The 8,958-nt window shown below is 47.5% G+C and overlaps 1 long non-coding RNA gene across 1 annotated transcript; it reads right to left on the bottom strand.

The window, feature by feature from the left end:
- Positions 1–1,489: 1,489 nt before the first annotated feature.
- Positions 1,490–5,757, bottom strand: LOC116628335. The gene is made up of 3 exons (XR_004298610.1): positions 5,677–5,757; positions 2,359–2,716; positions 1,490–1,521 (listed from the first exon to the last, which is right to left on the bottom strand). It is a non-coding gene; the product is annotated as an uncharacterized LOC116628335 (long non-coding RNA).
- Positions 5,758–8,958: the final 3,201 nt, after the last annotated feature.

Below are 8,958 nucleotides of genomic sequence, written 5' to 3' on the forward strand. Positions count from 1 at the left end.
ATGGCATAGTCTGCCCCCTTCGACACTCAAAAGGCACAGCTGGCACTCAACTTCGAGTTTCATGAGGGTGAAATCAAGGCGTTGGCAAGGCCACGCTCTTTTCTGGGTGCTCGGGGGATGTATCTACTCCCACACTCCTTCAGGTTGTTGGCAAAATATAGTTCCACGAAGCTGCAGAACTGAGGTCCCTGTTTCCAGAGATGGTCCAAACTCCCTGACTCATGGCCCCCTCAAAGCCCCCAATGGCAGGTGGACTCCTTTCACCCCTTGGTGGCTCTCTCTGAGAGTGCCTTCTCACCCACTGTCTCCTCCCTCCCGCTGCAGCTCTGGTCTTCTGCCCCTTGCTGTTGCTTCTAGGGGCTCTTGTGTTTCCATTGTACCCCAAGCCATCCAGGGTGAGCGCTCTCATTTGAGATCAGCTGATGATCATTCCATCTGCCGAGGCCCTTCACAGTAGTACCAGGAGTACTATTTGACTGAATAACTCGGGGAAGGGAATCTTGAGGGTCTGCCTTCCGAGCTCTGCCTGCCATGTTAGGTCTTCGGGAAATTGAACCCAAAGAACACAGAAAAGGGTGATTGAAACTAACTAATGCAGAAAGAGTTGTCAGCAGCAAACCTGTTGCTCCCCACCCAAAAGAGAAGCCCAGCACTGGCCACAAAGGTGGCATGAGTCTTTCCTAACGATGGGACAGCACAGAGTATTCTGCGTGGGGTGGTGATTTGGAAGTGTGGCAGCAGGTCATGGCTGCAACCTCCAACATCACGGCCTTCACTAAAACAGGGGGAGCTCCATCTCAGCAATAATAGAGGGGAACCATGCCTGATGGGCGGCCTGCTGAAGGTGGAGGGAGCAGATGAGCATCCAAAGAAAAGAGGAATGGGGAAGTCGTAGAAAATTAGAGGCAAAAAACGGATGCTCTCAGATCCAAGGTTTTTAGTCTTCACTGTATCATATTTTGAAGTCTTCATTTTAAAAGTTTTAAATTTCAGAAAATAAGTCCATCTTGGTGAACCATGTTCTGGGGAATTAGCAAAGGAAGTGGAAGTAAAAACATATTTTTATAATTGCTCATTTTTGTTTCTCGAATACAGTGGACCCCTGAACAAGGCAGAGGTTAGGGGCACTGACCCCCACGCAGTCAAAAATCCACATATAACTTTTGACTCCCCCCAAAACTTAACTACTAACAGCCTCCTGTTGACTGGAAGCCTTCCTGAGAACACACAGTCGATTAGCACATATTGTGTATGTTATACATAATATATACTGCATTCTTACAATAAAGTGAGAGAAAAAAATGTTTTTTATAAAGATTTTATTTATTTATTTGTCAGAGAGAGAGAGAGCAAGCAGGGTAGGCGGCAGGCAGAGCGGGAAGCAGGCTCCTCACTGAGCAAGGAGCCTCATGCAGGACTCGATCCCAGGACCCTGGAATCATGACCTGAGCTGAAGGCAGACAATCAACTGACGGAGCCACCCAGGCGTCCCGAGAGAAAAGAAATGTTATGAAGAAGTTCCTAAGGAAGAGAAAATACATTTACAGTGCCACACTGTAAAAAATCTGCACATAAATGGACCCACGCAGTTCAAAACCCGTGTTGCTCAAAGGTCACCTGTATAGGTCAAAGAGCGTCCCCAGGACATGTGAGAGCAAACATTCTACAAACTGTTACATTGGTAAGCAAGCCCAAAGTCACTGCCGACTTTTTCACCTCATGTAAGAAGTGGGATGTGTGCTGACCTGTGGGGCCTCACAGTGGCCTCCAAGCAGGGAACCTAGCCACACGGACTTCAGGGAGGCCAGAGCCTGGCTGGGAAGGGGTCCTCAGGATGAACAGAAGGAGCCAGATTCTGCCCTATGCTTGGTGGATGGGTATACAGCCTTGATTTCCCTTTGGAGTTCTTGTAGGGCCCGGCCTGCAGCTGTCATGTGGCCCTGGAACACTCACCCCCCTCGCCAAGCTCGTGTGTGGCCCTGGTGATGGCAAGTCATCTTCCTTTTCTGTCTCCTGGCCACATGGCTGCCCACTAGGAGCCTGGCTCTAAGAGCACCCCCCCACCCCCACCGCCCTGGGCCCTTCCCACTTCTGCATTAAGCACATCCTCATTCAACACCAGAGCATCAGCTACACTGCCGTGTGCCTCTCATTTCGGTCACCTTGCATGTTTCAGAGGCCACTAGCAAAGCAGTTATGAACTTGGGCTCTTGAGTTCAACAGGCCTAGGTTCAACCCCACTCCCAAGTCTACTATTTACTCGATAATTGCAATTCTCTTAACCTTAGTGAGCTTGTCTCCTCACCTGTGAAATGAGGATGGGAGTACCCACTTCATAACACTTAAGTGTTTACTTACCTGCAAATATTTACCGAGCACATTCCAGTGTTCTAGGTACGGGGGATACGGCTGGACAGCCACAGTGACTGGTCAGCCTGTCTAGGGCCCACGGGTAGCACAGCAGGTCAGACTGGGCTCAGAATCAGAGCCAGGCTCCCAAACTCCTCATTTCTTGAAAAGCTCTTCCCTTGTAATGTCCACAATATGGCACTATCCTGGTTCTTCTCTTCTTCTTGACATCTCCAGTCCCCAGCAGGATCCATTCCCATTCTTGTTCCCAAAGGACTATGACCAATGCTCCCAAGGACACGGGCTCCTTTTTACAGACAACATTTGGGGGCGGTGCTCCCCGTTATAGCAGTTACACTTTCAGTACCTGCTGATCAAGAAAATATATAATGACAAAGGTATGAGTTCAGTAATATTTTAAGTGATTTTGTATTTTATTAACAGTGACAGCGCCTATGTACACTTGAAAAATACCATTAAAAAGAAAACCACAGGCCCAAAATGGAGTCACTTATGTTAGGCCATGTCACCAAACCAGGGCTTAAATACCTAACCTAATTGCAGTTTCAACCTCCCCCAGAAATGTAGTCTTTACTGGTCTATCAGGAATTTTCTGGTCAGCACCAATAAGGTAACCAGTCCTTTGGGCCCTCTCCATCCCCCAAAGGAAGATGAGGTAATCGAACTAAGACCCTATTTTCCCCAAAGGAAGGTGACCTCACTCAAAATAATCCTTTTTTCTGTTTATGACTTCCTTGTCCTGCCTTTAAAAACCTTTCCCTTTCTGTGGCCCTTTGGAGCTCCCCGCTACTTGCTAGATGAGATGCTGCTCAATTCATGAATCATTTAATAAAGCCAATTAAATCTTTAAAATTTACTCCGGTGAATCTGGTTGTTTAACAGTACAGTTATATATGAGTTACACATTATATGTTCTGTAGGTTTATTAATTTAATAACATATGCAATCAAATGACTGAACTATCTCCTCACAGGAGGCATATAAAATTGCTTTCTTTAATTGTTGCCTTCTATCAATTCTTGTCAAATTTCCCACATTTCCCCTTAATCATATTTTGGGCAGAATGTATAACTTTCCAATGCTTGGCAGTTATTCGAAGTCCAGCCAGTTCAATCTCAAATACAAGGTAAACCTTTGCCCACTCCCATTGCCAGCCAGGCTTAGGACCTTAAGAGGAAGAGTGGGATGTGGCTACCTCTTGATTACCCAACTCCCCCCTCCACCTGCCTTAGGATCTTGCTTCTCTGATGTTGGGTCATGGAGAATGAAGTAGGGAAAAGAGTAAAGATCTCTCTACCTAAATGGCCCACTGCTTGTAGTTTCCTCTCAGACCAACACTAACTGGCTTTTTAAAAAATTCAGGTATGGGGCGCCTGGGTGACTCAGTCGTTAAGCGTCTGCCTTTAGTTCAGGTCATGATCCCAGGGTCCTGGTATCAAGCCCTGCATCAGGCTCCCTGCTCAGCAGGAAGCCTGTTTCTCCCTCTCACACACCCCTGCTTATGTTCCCTCTCTCGCTGCGTCTCTCTCTGTCAAATAAATAAATAAATAAAATCTTTAAAAATAAAAAAAATTCAGGTATACTTCGTTTACAACAAAGATCACCCATTGTAAGAGCATAATCCAACGAGTTTTGACAAATGTAGTCCTGTAAACACCACAATTATGATACAGAACATTCCCACCACCCCCAGAGTTCATCTTGTGTTCCTTTGCAGGGGATTCTCTCCCCTGATTCACAACCCCTACCTGCTGATCTGCTTTCTGTCACTGTAGTTTTATCTTTAGAATTTCATTAATAATGAAAGGATGTAGCCTTTCAGTGTCTGGCTTCTTCCACCGGTAGTTTGTTCCTGTTTTTTGCAGAAGAGTATCCCATTGTATGGATCTATCACAGTTTGTTTACCTATTCACTAATTGATAACATTTAGGTTGTTTCTAGCTTTTCACTGTTAATATTGCTTCTGTGAACAATTTAGTACAAATCTAGTGTGGATATTTTCATCTCTATTGGGTAAATGAGGAGTAGGATTTTTGCTGAGTTGAATGGTAAGTGTATGGCAACTTTATAAGAAACCACCAAAATGTTTCCAAATTGATAGCACCATTTTTGCACACTTACCAACGATGTATTAGAATTCTAGTTGCTCTGCATCCTCAACACTTGATGTTGCCAGTCTTTTTAATTTTGGCCATTTGAGTGGATGTGTAGTGATTTAGTGAGTGGTGTTTCACTGTGGCTTTGTGTTTCCCTAATGATCCTTCATGTGTTTATTTGCCATCTGTACAATGTCTTTGTTGGAGTATCTGTTCTACCTGTAGTTTTATTACAGGGTTAAGTGAGTTCTTTATGTATTCTGTACAGAATCCTTTATCAGATATGTGTTTTGATTTCCTCCCAGTCTGTGGCTTGCCTTTCATTTTCTTAATGCGTCTTTTAAAAAAATTCTCTTCGGGTTTATTGATGTTTAATTTGCATAAGTAACACTCACCCATTTTAGGTTTAGAGTTCTACAAAATCTACCATGACAATCAAGATACAGATTATTCCCATCACCTTCTCCAAACTCCCCTATACTTTCTTCTGGCAGGTCTGGTTCTACAGCCCTTTAATAAGTTCTGCTTATATGTCCGGTATTGTCTTTACTGTGTGGGATACTCAACACCTCTGGGTCATCTTTGTGCCCTGACTCATAAATTCTAGGGTAACAGGAAAAGGTCCATTAAACATCCTGTTACACACAGCTCTAATAAAAAACAGTAATAATAACACCCACATGCTCATATAGTGCTTGCTAGGCACCAATCTCATTCTCTTATACTAACTCATTTGATCTTCACAACAGCCTACCCTGTGAATAAGATCCCTAACCCCTTTTTCCAGCTGAAGAAATTGAGGCACTGAAGAGGTAAGGTAAACTGGCCAAGCTCTCGGGGCTAGTGAGCCACAGAGCTGCAATCAGACTCAGGGAGTCTGGCTCAAGTCCGCAATGCCAGGCGCCACCTGGCATTGCTGCCTTCCACGTGGGACAGACAAAGCCGAAGTTTCCGCAAGAAGGTACGAGTCTCAGCTGGTCTCTCTGCTTTGGCGGCGGCAGTGGAGAAGGAGCCCCGCGCACCCCGACCCCCAGACGCTCGGTCCACTGCTCCGCAGCCCGCTCACCTCCCGCCCTCTGCCCGGCACCCCAACCCGAGGAACGCACGCGCCCATCCTGTGGCCGGTGCTTAGGGCCCGCCGCCCAACCCCACACGGATCCACAGCCTTCCCCTGCGGGGTAGAGGAGGAGGGCACAGCGACCGCGCTGACCTCTCCCGCCGCCTGGAACCCCGGCATTTCCCGGACCGGGGACCAGCTCCCGACGACGTCAGCCGCACAAGCCCACAGGCCACCGCAGCAGAGCCCGGGGCTCGCGCCAGAGCGGGGGCTGCGCATGCGCGTGGCGTGCGTGGCGGCGCGCGGTGCGCGGCCAGAGGCTGGAGGCGCTACCAGCGCTGGTGTTGTGCGGTGAGCTCGGCGGGGCCTCGTCCTTGCGGGCGCGGGACCGTAAACAGCGAGTTTTCCCCAAGTTCTGGGAGAGACTAGTTCCAGGCAGTCGAGTGTGGGAACCGAACACTGGGCTCCGCGGCAAGGGAGCCGCAAAGGGGAGGACCTGAGACCCCACGAGCGCCAGTGGCCCCCATGCAGAACAGCTGGGGCCCTCTCCCCGCCCTCCGTCGTTTAACTGTTGGTAAATAAGATTTCTAATCAGAGGGTCTAGGGCCCAGCTCTGCCCGAATACGGTGGCGTTGGGCCAGGCACGTCATATTCCTGAGCTCTTGATTCCCATTGTTAAAATGAGGAGGGTGCGCCACTCTTAATTCTCCATCGCAAGTTATTAAATTGAAGGAAACGGGATGGCCACTTGACTGACTTATGCACGCGCTTGCATTGGATGTCAAACCCTGTGTCTGGCCTTGCTCACCTGCAGAGGATCCCGTGAGAGATGGAATAGCCTGGAATTTGTGGTGACCGAGTAATGTTAAAAGTGCAGTAGAGGACAGGGTGGAGGCCGGGTGTGAGTTACGCATGGGAGGGGGAGAGTCAGCGTAGGTTTCACCAAGGAGATGACCTCTGAACTGAGCCTTGAAGGATGAGCGGGGTGCTCCTGGCACAGGGGGATGCCTGACCGCCTGCATAGGCAGCCTGTCGATGTGTCTAGAGAGTTCTGGGAATAGCAGCGAAGTTAAGTGTTGGGTGTGTGGGGAGTCAGTAGGTGGGCTGGAAGGGGAGAAGTGGGGGAAAGGTGGAGGGCCTTTGAAGCCCCTGCAGGCTGGGGAGGGCGAACTACAGAGGGTCTTTAGGCATGGAACTGACATCAGATGTGTGTTTCAGTAAAGTAATTCTGGCAGGAACCAGACAGGAATTGTAATTATACAAAGGGGATGTTGGAGGAAGGAAGTTAATCTCATAGTCCTGGGAGTAATGAGGGCCTGAGCCTGGGAGCGCAGTGGGCATGGAGACAGAAGCAGGATATCAGGGAGATTTTGAAGATAGTAATTGACAGGCTTCAGTGGCTCCCTGTTATACTCTACTCTAGGATAACCCCAGGGTCTAGAAAACCAAGGAGGAATGAGTCATTAAGGTATCTGAGTTTCTACCAAGTGCAGACCTTTTGCCAGGCACTCAGCATCCAAGATAAAGACCTAGTCTCTGCCTTCTAGGTGTTCATAGTTGAATAGAGAAGATGGACATATAACTAGCTGATTATATCTTTATCCATGTGGTATAGAGCATTACAGGTGTCCCTACCTGAGCCTGAGGTGGGGGTGAGGGCAGGGAGGGCTTCTTCGAGGAGGGAGGCCTGTGCTTCAGGGAAACGGGAGTTCCTAAGCAGTATGGACATCCAAGGTACAGAAGATGCATGGGTGGGAAGGCCAGGCCGTTTGTGATACGCTTAGAGCACTAGATGCAGATGCTCGAATATGAAGCTAGATAAAATAGTGGAATTAGCTGCTGGAGTGTGAGATGGGAGGTAGAGCTTGAGTTTTATTCTCTGTAGACTGGGGAGCCATCACAGGACCTCGTGCTTGTTCAGATTCTCTTGGGATGGCTTGCCCTGGGTGCATTGTGGAGAACAGCTGTAAAGGGGAGAAGCTTGTGGGGTGAGGCTGTTGCAGGAAGTGCCAGTGAGTTAGAGTGGGGGCTGAAGCTGGGCATGGTGGGGCACGCAGGGAGAAGACTGGTATGGGGGCAGTGGAGTGGGAACTGGAAGTTAGGGGCGGCACATGGGGCCCTGGGGAGGAGGACTAGAGATACCTAGTGGCAGTTTACTAGCTAAGTGGAATGGCAGTTCACTTAACCTTGGTAAGCTTGTCTTCTCATATGCCAAATGGGGATGGCAGTACCCACCTCATGATGTTGGGGTGATTCACTTGACAAATATTTACTGAGCACTTTCCAGTGTTCTAGGTACCCAGAATACAGCTGGCCTGCTGTGGTGTAAAATACACAGGAAATACATACAAATCAAGTTCAAAAGAGAGGGCACACTTAGAGGTGCAGATTTGGCTATCACCCACATTTAGCTCCCAGAAAAGAGGCAGATGAGCACTGAGTGAACAAGATTCCCCCAGTTGCAGGGCAAGATGGAGGCTGGCCCCCAGGAGAAACTGAGTGCCGGTCTATGTCTGAATGGTCTTTGCAAGACCAACTTTAAAAGGATGGTTTGGGACTGGATGATGTCTAAGCTCTTGCCTTGTGTCCTAACTTCTGGTGATCACCTGTGTGCCTCCATTTCTGTGTGTGGAGGAGCTGACTCTGAGTTTAGCTTCGTGGAACCAAGATTGTAGAGGTCTACTGGGAGGACCCTGGGCCTGTGGAGCTCTGCCAGGGGCCTGCCTTTCTCTCAGAACATACTGAGTGTTTTCCAAGGATAGTGTATTTGCTAGGTGCCTAAGAGGGGAGTATTGACTTTTATCACTGTTCTTCAGAGTAGGCTAATTGTTGTTCTGCTTTATAGTTGAGAAAATTAAGGGATAAAGAGATTAGGTACCCTGCCAGAGGCTACACAGTTATCTGAAGGACTTTTTCTTTTTCCTTGACTATCTGAGCTGTGTCCCAGAAGTATTTCAAAGCTCTGGTTGGATCAATGTAAATAACACATCAGTGTGATGTTTAAAATGAAGTAGCAATAATACTTTATCCTATGTTAATTTATAAATAAAGTTGGAGTTTTTATTCATAATTTTTAACCAAATTTAAAATCTTCAAAGGCTAATAAAATAGTGGTTAATATTTATTGAGTGCTTCATAAACAGTACAGTTGACCCTTGAACAGTGTGGGGGGTTGGGGCACCAACCCCCCCATAGTTGAAAATTTGCGTATAACTTCAGACTCTCCCAAAACGTAACCACTAATAGGCTACTGTTGATTGGACGCCTTACTGATAACTTGAACACTTAACACATATTTTGTATGTTATATGTATTATATACTGTATTCTTACAATAAAATAAGCTAGCGAAAAGAAAATGTTAAGAAAAGCATAAGGAAGGGGCGCCTGGGTTAAGCATCTGCCTTGAGCTTGGGTCATGATCCGAGTCTCGGGA

Source organism: Phoca vitulina, unplaced genomic scaffold (assembly GCF_004348235.1).
Source record: "Phoca vitulina isolate PV1807 unplaced genomic scaffold, GSC_HSeal_1.0 scaffold117, whole genome shotgun sequence".
In the NCBI taxonomy this organism is placed as follows: Eukaryota; Metazoa; Chordata; class Mammalia; order Carnivora; family Phocidae; genus Phoca; species Phoca vitulina.